General features: G+C 41.5%; 1 protein-coding gene across 7 annotated transcripts in view; it reads right to left on the bottom strand.

Annotated features, from left to right (window-relative positions):
* Oamb (Octopamine receptor in mushroom bodies) overlaps positions 1-12372 on the bottom strand; it is a 52006-nt gene that overhangs the window by 15208 nt on the left and 24426 nt on the right. For 6 of the 7 annotated variants that reach the window (XM_086839411.1, XM_086839413.1, XM_020943824.2 and 3 more), the window contains exons 2-3: positions 11595-12009; positions 2526-2969 (exon numbers count right to left, since the gene is read on the bottom strand). The gene's annotated coding sequence lies outside the window, so the exon portion shown is untranslated. The remainder of the gene's footprint in view (positions 1-2525; positions 2970-11594; positions 12010-12372) is intronic. The other variant, XM_086839415.1, reaches the window with a different exon arrangement.

Below are 12372 nucleotides of genomic sequence, written 5' to 3'. Positions count from 1 at the left end.
AGACACGAAATGCCACTGGGTTTCTTTATGCAAATGGAAGTTCATACTCGATTCGAGGACACTTCTTGCTCTTTTCCTTTTCATTAAGCTACAGTCACTCGGGATTGTTTGATTGATTTCTTCAATCAGCAGAAAGTTGTGGTAGAGCTGCAAAGCTGTTGACAAAACTAATGGGCAATCAGTACATGCCATCGCCATAGAAATTCTTCAGTAAATACGGAATAATTAAACGTTTCCATTAGTGCATAGTAGAGACAGGATAGCGTAATTTTATTTATTTTAGTGTCCTGACTGCGGCGCCAGCAGTTCTCTTCCAACAAGGAATTTTTAATGCATATTCTGTGACAAACAATTGAGACAGTTTGCCAACAGCCTTGTGCATACAAATTAAGCATAAATTCCATTATAATAAAATAAATATTAAACTGCAGTCACAGAGGCCACAGAGTGCAGGTGAAGTGGCATAAATTCATTTCGTTTCACCTTTTTCCCGAATCCAATTTGTGTGGCGCAGCTTGAGAGGAAATTAAAAGCAGGAGGAAAGCGCATAAACCCACAGAGGAAACTGCACTAAATCTGATTTCAGAAGAGATAAGCAGGCGGGCGGTGTAAAATAAGCAAAACCAGGTGCCTCAGGCGCCAAAAACAAGTTGATGAAGCCACAATCCAATGTCAGAAACAGATATAAGCAACCTCTACTCTGGATTTAATATTCAAACAACAGTTGAACTATGATAAAAGTTGCTTGTTTTTGGGACTGTCCAAGCATTTGAGCTATCAGCTTAACTTCCTCGGAATATTATTCAACCAAATGTCACTGGTTCGTTGTAATTAGCCTGAATGAAACCACTGTGAGCAAGGACAATAAAGAGATTTCAATAACTGCATCGGCACGATTAACTCTTTCCGGGAAAATGCTCGCTCCATCGGGGCGAACAATGGCGCTACATTTGTGGCACGAAATCCAGTTGCCGCAAATTAGCTGGACCCGTAGTTTTGGAACCTAAATGAGTTGAATTAAATGGCGGAATTCGCAAGAATTCGCGAAAGCGGGGGCAGAAACCGGAAACGGGACCATTACACACAGCCACAAAGCAACCCCACGCAGATAAAACAATTTTGCGGCTTGCTGATTTCTGCCAACTGCAAACGCCCGTCGACAATTCCGTAAAAACTTTTAATTTAATTCTGATAATTGCGCGCGAATGGCGCCAAAACATGGAGGATTCAAAGGACCCCACCACTCATGTGGCCCGGCTAGGGCGATTCCTGAACTTTAATATTTGAAACTATCCTAGGGCACAATTTGCTATAGACTCTGAAAATTCCCAGTTATCGCCTAATACAATTGAGTTGTTGAAAATCAAATGCAAATGACAGGCGAAAGCCTCTCGATGTGTTCGCCGGCTTTGGCCATAAGCCTAGATTTGTGAGCTGCTCAAGTGCTACGCTCAAGGACCTGTCCTCTGAGCTCTGGAGTTCCTCCAGAGTTCTTCTGCTACTTCTGCCCTCAGCTGAGCTGATATGAATGGCTGATTTATTATGAAAATTACTTCAAGTAATTAAAATTTAATTAATGGCTCGACTGGCTGATAATGCTAAGTAGTTGGGCCATTAACAGATCCCCGACTTTTACACTCGCCTCGGTGTTTTACGACTGAGCACATGCCACTTTACGACCATCTGCCAGAGACACATGAACGCGACACAAACTGATGCTGATTCCCCGATTCCCGGACTCCCGACTCCCGACTCCTGTTGCCTCCAGCGAAGATATATTCTATGGATTCATTGCCGCTCATTTGGCCAACGGTGACTGCAGCTAGGCTAGGCAAACGGGCAAAGAGAGACAGCTACAAGATAATCAATGTCGGGCACACACATCAGCATGTCAGAGTTGATTGCAACATTCACGAGGACACAGATGCCAGACGAACGCAGGACGCCAGCGGCGAAATGTGCAACTGACAGTTGCAAAAGCAGCAGCAGCAGCAGCAGCAACAGCCATGGCCACAAAACTAGGACGTGCCTACAGCTGTCACTGCCAGTGTCGCCAAAAACCCTTCTCGGCACTGGCCCTGATGAGCCCCGCTGGGGCAGAGACTGGGCCTGGCCAGGACGTGCGTGCCTCTGTGCCACAACGGAAGCAACTGCGGAAATAATAACAGGAAATGTTGCCAACTAAATTTTTAACACACAGCACAAGTTCTGCGCTCCAGCTTGACTAATTGTGCGCGACATGCATTCCATTCCTTTCTATTTCTCACAAGTCCTTTGGGTAAATAGAGTCGCAAGCAAATTGTTTGATTGATCGTTGTTTGTGTAAGTTGTCAGGGAAATCAAGATACGAGCAGAGAAACGACTTCTGGCCCAGAAAATGAACCCTTAATAAGGATTCAAGGGAAACTTTAAGAGTTTCAAGACTTTAAATGGCTAAGGAATTACTTTAACCATTCTGATTTAAAAGGGTTTCTTAAGGGTAAATCTAGGTAAGATTAGAAGAGAAAGAGGACTCATTTACTTACCAATATCAGCTGTTTATTGGGTAGTTGTAACCATGAATTACAGCCTGCTGGACGCTGTTGCTTTATGGCCATGTTGTTGATGTGGCTGCTGATGTTGACACTGCGGTTGTGCCTGGCAATCGGTGGTGTCCTGTGCCGATGACCCTGATGCTCGTGCCAATAGGGATTGCGATACCGATACCGATGCCGTTGCCTCCGCTCCAGTTAATCCCTGAGCGTCTCGTGGGCCCCGGCACCCGCAGGTGGCTTCCATCCAGGACAGCTCCGTTCCGGTGGGGGGTCACTGGGTGTCGATGTGTGGCGGTAACTGTCGCGTCGTTCGGCCCAATATAGATGTGTTTACACTCCTGTTTACACGACCCGCGGTTTACATATCAAATGTGTGCAGAGCAAACACACTCCAATGTCAATTATTTGCGAGTGCTGTCGGGTGCTCCAAATAAACTGCAAATAACAATAGAACAGAACGGAAAAGGGAGTTCGATCAGGGCCACAATGGACAAGTTCGTTTTATCAATCACACGGCGTATACGCAATTTATCACTCAACAAATCAAACACCTTGGAAGCCTGTCAATTCGTCCGTGTGAGCATCAGGAGCAGCAGAAATATTTCTGCAAAAGAGATTAACTTTTTTGCAGAGTGTAGAACCAAGAGTTTCTATCTTAAACTGTCAGTTTGCTGGCGTTTCAACAGGAAATTGGCAACATCAATAGAAAGTTCAAATCGTTTCTTTAATAGAAGGATTTTGTATTTTGCAAAGTTCTGTTGCCCACTTAGATGACAATCAATAAATCCAATCGGCTCTCTCTCGGCTGGCAATATCTTAGCTGACAAAAGCTATCAGAATTTACTAATTGCCTGACAGGAAAGTTTCGTCAGTGATTGTGCAGAATCCTTAGAACTTATCATGCCCAGCGCTCGCTCGATGACAAAGTTGCGTTGAAAGTAAATAAATAAGTGAGTTGCTCAACAAAAACTGACAAAATAACTCGATTCTGATGAGTGGGCTCTTGCAACTTGTGCCCGGCAAGCCGAATGCAGTTACAACTTTTGTATTCCCAAGGCATTCCTGCCTTTTAATTTGGTTCGCTTCACAAAATGTCCTTTCGCACTTATGTCTCTTGAATTTATTCATTCATTTCACACGCTGTCAGCCAGGTGATTTTCCAGCTGTCCCTTATACATACCCTTAAAGCCGGAATCCCTTTTCTTCCTGGCGCCCGAAAATTAAATGTCAAACTGCGTTGCCGCCACTGTGACAGGAAGCAAAAGAAGAGAAATTGCATTTGCACAGGTAATTTGCATTTTTGCCATCATCCGTTCCTTCATTTCAAACTTCAAACCCACTCACAAGGGGCACAAAAATCGATAGGTAATCAATGTTTAATAACTTGAGCGTGTTCCTTGACCGTGGTTAAGGTTGAGGCTAAGTCAAACCCAGGCCAAACCGAACAGAACCGAACCGGCTGTCAGCATTGTAAACATTGAATGAGCCATGGGCGCGACTAAGTCGGAAAGCTGGCGGCGCGTTCACGCATATTTAATGGGAATATTGTAATAGGGCCACGTCTCCAAAATATCCCAAATCATTCGGGCCGAGCAGCTAAATACGTGGAAATGGAATAGGAATATACATAGTTGTGCCTCCAATCCACCTCCAGTCCGAATGCGTCATTTAAATTTTCCGCGCGTTCTATTCAAGAAGGTCAAATCATTGTCAGGGCCTGCCCCTTGCAGGGCCAGAGAGTCCGCTAATAACCATAATTTGTATTTAATGACATTCAGCATTCGCTCCCCTTCGACGCCAGCTAATTTCTATTCATTTCAGCCGGCACACCCAGGACCATCCGGAGTGGACACCTATTAATAAATATATTCATATTTGCCTTATGGCCACCCGGCACGAGAGCATTGATTCATTTTAAAACATCTCCACCCAGAGGAGATTAAATGGCATAGAACTGTATGTAAAGTTAATGGTATTTGCATAATGATTCCACCTTTTGTGTCTGTCATTATGACATTATGCACTGCCGGGAACGTAATGTAACGTAACGTGGTTCTCATCACGCACCGATCTCATTCGTGCTCGTGTGCGCCAAATGGAATAAACTTGCCAGAGTTGGATTTGGAGATGGAGCACATTGGCAAGGACACCCGATGCCGGAGGATGCCACGTCATGTGCAGGCACTTTTATCCTCAGCCGGAAAGCGAGCGACTTCCGACAAATTAGGGAAGGAACTGTGCGTTGCATACGGAATTCAGTGGTTTGGCAAGCTAATTAGCTGTCTGCCGAATACGTCAAAAAAAGTGGCTCACTTTGGGGCACCCAAGCAAAATAGACAGGAAAGGTTTAATTTAGTGCTCATGTGGCCAAGGGGATTCGTGCGAAATGTACGAATAGCGAGGACTTCTGCGCAATGAAGAGGTGGGAGTGGCTTACCCGTAAGCACAATTAACAAGGATATCAAACAAACACAAATACCTTTTATAGAATAATTTCTGTGAATTTCTATCTACAGATCAGAGATATATGCAATATAATTATATTACTTTAGTAAGACATATGTTTAAAATAAAATAAGATTTCTGATTTAATACAGCTCTATATAAAACTCTAATCTCATTTAATGTTTAGTTATTTATCATTATAAGGGTATTATAATTTTATTTAGAAGCATAAAACACAGTGAAGGAGATATTTCGACCCTATAAACCATATACATATATTCTTGATCAGAATCAACAGGCGATTCGTTCTAGCCATGTCGGAAGAAATACAAATTTTTAACATTTTTTCAAAATTTGAAAATGTTATAAAATTTTCAAAAATGGGCAAAAATTTTAATTCTTTAAACTTTTAAACTTATGTAGTATGCAGATTTATTAACCCAATAAAGACTAGAAAAGGTTTCCGAATTGAAATTAATGCATTTTTGGCTTAGTTATGAGATTTTTTATACTTTGATTTTTCGAAAGAATTGTAAAACTATCGAGCATTTTTTAAAAGATTTTCTGTAGATTTGTGGTAGTTTTTTGGAAACTTTAAGCATTTTAACATACTCTTAATTAACTGTCGTATATGTACCTCTTGATTTCTTTATGATAAAAGTACAGATTTATGAGTACAATATGCCATATACATATAGTGCAATGAGAGGTCCAAGCAACCCGAATAAATCACATGAGAAGTCATTACATGTGATTCTAATATGTTTTTGCTCAAATATTAGCATAGCCATAAATGTTTTATGCGTCTACGCTTATTCAAATCGCAAATGAGACCCCGGACAGTCGTAAAAAGTCCAGAAAAATGTCTTATAACCAAAAGGAAAGGAATGTCAAGGACCTTCCTCCCAATCCACATACATACGTCACCGGCCAGGTAGGTGACCAAGTTGGCTGTGTGTTGCTAACAAGACGAAATCACTCGACTGCACAGAGATTGAGATTCAGGGCCACTTAAGTGTCATTACATTTGCCTTCGCCTCGCGCTTCTTTCGGGTCTGCACTCATTTTCATTTGTGTGTTTGGCATTTTGTTTGTTGTTCTCTGTTTTCCCATTGTTGCCGCTCATTGTTAAGGTAAAAGTGTACTGTGCAACAAGAGAAACTGCCACTGCCACTGCCACTGCCACCACCTGCTAAGGGGTGGCACCGACTTGTTTACTTCATGCTAAGTTTGTGCTTGCCAAATAGGATTATTGTTAATAAAGCGAGAGTGTTTATACACATTTATTTTTGGCTGCGAAACAAATAAAAAAGACCGAAATAATTTTGTTTTCTTTAGCCTTTGAGCACGCTTGAATTGATTTCAACAAACTGTGTTTTTGTAGAAAGTTAAATAGAAATGCTGCTGTTTTTGATGTATTTCCATTAAACTAATACATTTAAATTAAATTCATTTGTTATATTTTAAATCCAACACTTTAAATAAATAGTTATTTATATCAAAAAGAACTTGATTAAATTTTGATATGTGACATTCTTTGTTTATGACAAGATCATTGAATGCTTTCGGCAGTTCTAGTTTCACAAATAATTTAGTTTAATAACATTGACTAAGCTTTGCGTTCGCAAAATAATTGTTATGTAAAATGTGGCTATTTAAAGCAAACATTATTTTGAATTATGAGGCATTATATTTATTTTATTTACAACCGCATTTATACAATATTACTTTTTGGACGTGCTCATATTTAGACAAATGTGAGCAAGAGTTCTTAGAGTGATTTATTTTTATTTAACTAGTTAAGGGAAGAGTTATTTTGGCATTGCAAGAAAGTATGGGATCTAAGGAGCATTCCTTAAAATTCGTTATCCATAAATTGGTAAATAAACCTGCTGATCCTGTGCAATACATGTACGACTAAGATTACTCAATAGGTTTTATGTTTGTTTCATGTTTGATTTAAGTTTTTACAAAGACTTTTAGTGTTAAGAGTATACTACATGTAATTCAATACATTTAGTAGTTTTCTTGTTTTCTTTAGTTTGATCTTTTTGAGAACAAAATCTTAAAGTTTTTTTTAAATCAAAAACCTACTTAAAATATGAACCCATTCATGTGCTGGTAGTTAATGTCTTTCATGCTCATTGCCACTGTCCTAAATGTACACTAACCCGCACACACAACAGCAGCAGCACGGCTCTGCTAACAAAAGGTTTTATGTGCCATGCACAACGAAATATAAAAATTTACACTAAGCCAGGCAACCCCCCATCCTCATCCGCATCCTCATCCTCATCCTCATCGCAATCCCATTCCCATTTCCAGATCCTATTCCTCCGCCAGCACACACATGTCAGGCGTTGTCTTGTCTTTGCCTTTACATACAAAATTGACTGTGAAAACGCTTTGGGCACTTTGCCTCTCTGTTTGCACACACTCTTGCCGGAATCGTCCTGCTATATAGTGCGCCACTGGTCCTATATATAACATATACACATGTATTCCGGCACAACTTTTCCTTTCATGCCTGCGTCTGTCTATGTCGCATTATGTTCCTTGTTTCGGACTCGTATTTTCGTTTTCCAGCTTCCACAATTCGCAGTTTTTGTCTTTCTATGGCGAAATAATTTGTGTTTGGATTTTATGCTGTCATAAAAGAATTTCCCTGCCACAAAAACTCGACGCACTAGAAATAGTTTTGAAAAATTCATTCAATTGAATGAATGGTTGGCGGACGGGCTTTAAACCAGAGGATAGTTTGATTTCTCTACGCTTGATTAATTAACTAATGAATGCCACTGTGTGGTGAATGCATGGACGGCTTTCATTCGGATTGGAAATTGGGTGGGAGTTCGGTTTTCAACACGCACGTAAAGGCAGACAAAGCCTGATATAAATATAGCCGGAGAGGCACCTGCTAATTAGATTAATTACGTGGCCACACACATTCCGGAGAACACACGCCCAGGAAACAAATTCGATTTTCTGTTCACTCCGATCTGGGCTCCGGGAAGTCAAAGTTGAGCGTTGAATTCGATCAGATAGCTTTGCGCTGCCAGAGCAGAGTGTTCTTGCCAATTCGGGCTGTCAATCAATATAACAAAACAATCGAAATGAAATCCATAAATTGTTTTCCTTCACACAACTATATGTTACATATGTACATATTTCATTATCCAGCCGATGCAATCGTTGCTCGTATCCATTATCTTACGATTTCAGCGTGTGCCTGGGCGTGGCCGGGTGTTGGGATCCCAAACATGGCTCGAGTCTGGCTGTTGGCTCAAACCTCGACTGGGGGGCCGTAAAAATAGCAGGGCAGACGAATCGGACTGGCTCGTGGCTCGTGGAGGTGTGCAATTAATTCAAAAGTGCCTGGCAAAGAAAGTTGCAGTCATTAATTAGCATTTCCATATAGACCCATAGACACTCATCCAAGTTGGCAAAAGTTCTTGGCGAACGCTCAGTTCATTGGGCACGTTTCGGGCGAAAGGAAGAGCTGGAATATGGAGAGCCAAAGGACCGGGAGTAAAGCTCATTTCCGCTTTATATTTAAACACTCGAGGGCTAAAATGTTTGCTCTACTATTGCCACGCAGTGCAAAATCATCATAAAAGGCAGGGAATGAAAAAATAAATAGCCTAGGCCCCGGAGAGTGCCTCTCCATGGAACTGAAAGCTGGAAGCTGTAGAGCTAGAGGTGGGAAACGCTTAGCAAGTGGATTTTTAAATTAGTTTGTCGACTCGACGGCATTCCACATCTTTGCAGATAAAAGCCAAGGCAACTTCGGACTTCCCGAGCGCAGGAGGCCACGTCCCTTTCGGCAAATGGACTTGCTTTCGGCACCAGCATCTCCTTGCTTATTTAAATGAATTAGGTGATTTTTCAAGAGCTAAGCCCGCCGCCACGAGCAGTGAACTCATTTCCGTTCCAGTTGCCCTTGGCTGTTGGCTCCTTGGCCCTTCATGCTTCATTTGGCATCGCCTCCACTTTGTGGCTGCATTGCAATGAGCTGTTAATTTGCAGGCGACTGCGTGTCAATCAAAACTTTTACGAGATCTCGCCATGGTAAATTTGATTGCCTTCCACCTAAGCAACAGAGTGCGCAATCATCGCGAATGAAAAGGAAACAAAGAGCACTGGCAGCCCAACATTTTCGGTGAAGGCGTCGTAAAAAGTGCTCGCTGAGTGTTAAATACATTAGGCAGATACTTTCCATTCAAAAGGCCCGCACGTTCTTGGGGAATTTTCTCAAAGATACCCGGCCCACACGCCGTATACGCAATATCGTGTGTTTGCCATTGTTTTCCTGTCCCCCCAAGAAGCCTCATTGCGCAGACGACGCGTGTGCCATGCAGGGAGCAGGGAGCAGGGAGGCTGCGAGGTGAGAAATTCGCAATAGGGCTGAGAAGTGGCACAAAAACTGGCACAAAATACGATGAGTGGAGGATAGAAGGTAAATGTGAAAGTGAAAGGGTTGCTCTTGCACATTCCCCATTTATTTTTTCCCCCGTTTTATTGCCAGGTTATTGTTATTTAATGCCAAGTTTAATGCCAACACACACACAGGGCGGCAGCAAACACCTAAAACAATTTCATGCCCGCCCCATTAATATATTTCAACTGGTTTGGTTTGTTTTATTCCAGCGTACGTGTGGGCTCTCCTCCAGCTCCTCCACCTGCCGCCCCAATCCCCACACTCCGCATCCCCTTTGTTGTAAAGTTTCACCCTCCGGCCGAGTGGCAAGTCATTTGCTCTGCTGGTTGCACAATTCTATGTTGACGCTCTTTTGTGTTCGACTGGGCGAAAGAATCTCAGGTTTCGGTGGCTTATGCACGTAGGTTGCCATTGTTGTTTCAGCTGGACAGGGAAGCAATTTGAATGCCTTCACAGAGCGCTGCACACAGCCCCGAATTATGTTAGAGGCAACTTTGTTGCCACTTGAAGCTCCCGTTGCCCAGCTCCCAGTTCCCAGGGGCTGACGAGGCATGAACAGCCTCGGGAACATTGGTTATAGCAGGAAAATAAATTAAAAATTCAATTCTAATTTCTTTTCTTATAGAAATTTATCAAACATTTGGTACTTTCTTAGTTATCAACAAGACAAGAGACTAACTTCGATAAGCCCAAGCTTATAAACCATTGCAGTTTGCATTTAAAATATAGAAAGGAATCGGAAGTCGATTCTATTAAAAAATATATCGATATTTAAATAAGCAATTTTTTTTTTTAAATCAAAGTTTGAAAATCTCATAACTAAGCTAAACATACATTAATATTAATTTGGGAAGTTTTCCTATGCTTATTTTTATAGAACTAACAAAACTGCATACATCTGATCAAGAATATAATATTACAATATGATTTATATTTAGCCAAAGTCTTTTCAACCATATAATAAACTATATTCTTTAAGCAGTAAATTCCTATAAAAACTATAACATATGTACATATATTATTACAACTTGTATTTAAGTTTAGCAATTAAAAGTACTTTTTGACTTGGAACAAATATTAAAACTCTTAATGGATTTTATCATAGAAGTACATTTCTGCACTCAATTTGGTTTAAACAAGGATTCGGGAAACTATTATTTTTAATTTTCCCCAGAGTATTCCTAAGTAGAAAACCTTTATGCCACTTATAAGCAATTAAAGCTAAGGTTTATGCGAGGCTTTAAATGTCAGAGAATCGTGACTTCAGTCGCATATGCGATGGATGTTTGAAACTGATTTAGTAAATAATAAATATACCAAATAATATAAAAGTCAGGGTGCCCTATATTTCTCACTTTAAAGTGAAATAAATTAGGATACATAAAAAAAAAACTTATTTATAACTACATTTCCCGGGGCCCGCTTTCCATCCGCTCGGTTGGGATGCCAACCCATCTGTCCAAGTCCACATTATTGGCTCAGTCGGCCGACGCATCGGGCCATTGTGGGCCCTGTCAAAACAACTGCCATTGTTTGCTCCCATTTCACCTGTCAACTGGCCTTTGTGTCTGGTAAGCTTCACACTCGACTCCAGCTCCGGCCAGGAAGACGGGAGAGGTAGGTGGCAAGATGGGCCTAGGGCGGAGCCGCAACTCTTGCCAAGTGCCCTGGACGGTCACACTTTGGCTGCCATTGTCAACACAGCCGGCCAGCCAATTTAGTTAATTAGGCTACCGAAAGTGAATAAACAAAATCTGTAACCATAGGCAGCGGGCGGGCGGGCACGTGCTAAGCTCTGTGTGAACAACAAAAAAAACAGCAGAAATGCACAAAACACTTGTCGAATTTTTCTAATTTTTGCCTCGTAATTTTGTATGACACGCGCCGGCCCCTTCTGTTAATTACGTGGTCGCCGTCGTGTATGTTGATATGGGTTTGTAATTAGTCGACTCCTATGGATTTATAGCCATACCGTTTTGACACTAAAGCGTATTTTTTAAGGCAAGTTGTTGAACCAATCCATAACAAATGCCTATCCCAACCGCAACCGAGTATAAGGTATACTCGAAATTTAAAACCGAAGAAAAGCTATTTTCTTAGATAAAATTGCTTTGAAACCCCGATTTTTCCAAGTGTGTAAATGATACAAAAAGTGCGTTTAACTCGAGCAGACTCACCTGCATAAATCATCGCGATCTCGATGGCGATTGAGATCGGATCGGAGTTTCTGGGCGAGATTAGCAAACAGCAGCCGCTTGCCGTCGCCGAAGCACTTGGAAAATCGGTCAAGTTTTTGCTGTTAGATGTTGTTTTCGATTCGTATTTTCCGATGCACTTGCAGGCGTTAACCGGCTCGCCCGATTGATATATATATTTTTGTGTTGTGTTTTTATTTTTATTACTTTTTTGCGACAAGTTGCCGCAGGTTGTGTTCACTCTCGCTCTCTGAGGGGCAATCAGTTGGTTGTCAGGCGTTGAGTAATTGCACGCATTTTGCCTAAAATCTCCATGGCTCGGCTCAGTGTTCGGTGTGTTGATCTTTTCGTTGGGGCGTTGCTAAGCCGGGCTCGTGAAATTAATAGTTTGTTTGCGCTAGAATTTGATTGAAATATGCTTTATTTGCTGATTGCATAGTTTGGCCACATTGTGAGCTGGCAGTTTATGGCAAAACAATTATTTGCTGTCACTGCTAAGCACATTTAGCACAGAGAATTCGGCAGATACTGCCGGCTGACATCATGTTTTTGGGGGGACCGCGTCTATAAACAGCTATGTTTATTTTTGCATTTGTGCATTGTGTGACAGCGGCGACAATTATGAAAATTGCAGCTCGTCAATGAATGACAGAAAAGAAAATTGTTTGCTAATGAGAAAATTACGAAACGAAAGCAACCGAATTGATTCGCAAACAAGCACGGCGCTGAAGAAAACCCCATAGAATCACATAAATCACAT

Source organism: Drosophila serrata, unplaced genomic scaffold, assembly GCF_035046125.1.
Source record: "Drosophila serrata isolate PLE 108 unplaced genomic scaffold, ASM3504612v1 contig_364, whole genome shotgun sequence".
NCBI lineage: Eukaryota > Metazoa > Arthropoda > Insecta > Diptera > Drosophilidae > Drosophila > Drosophila serrata.
Note: the sequence above shows the minus strand (reverse complement) of the source record. Positions and strands in the feature narration are given on the sequence as shown.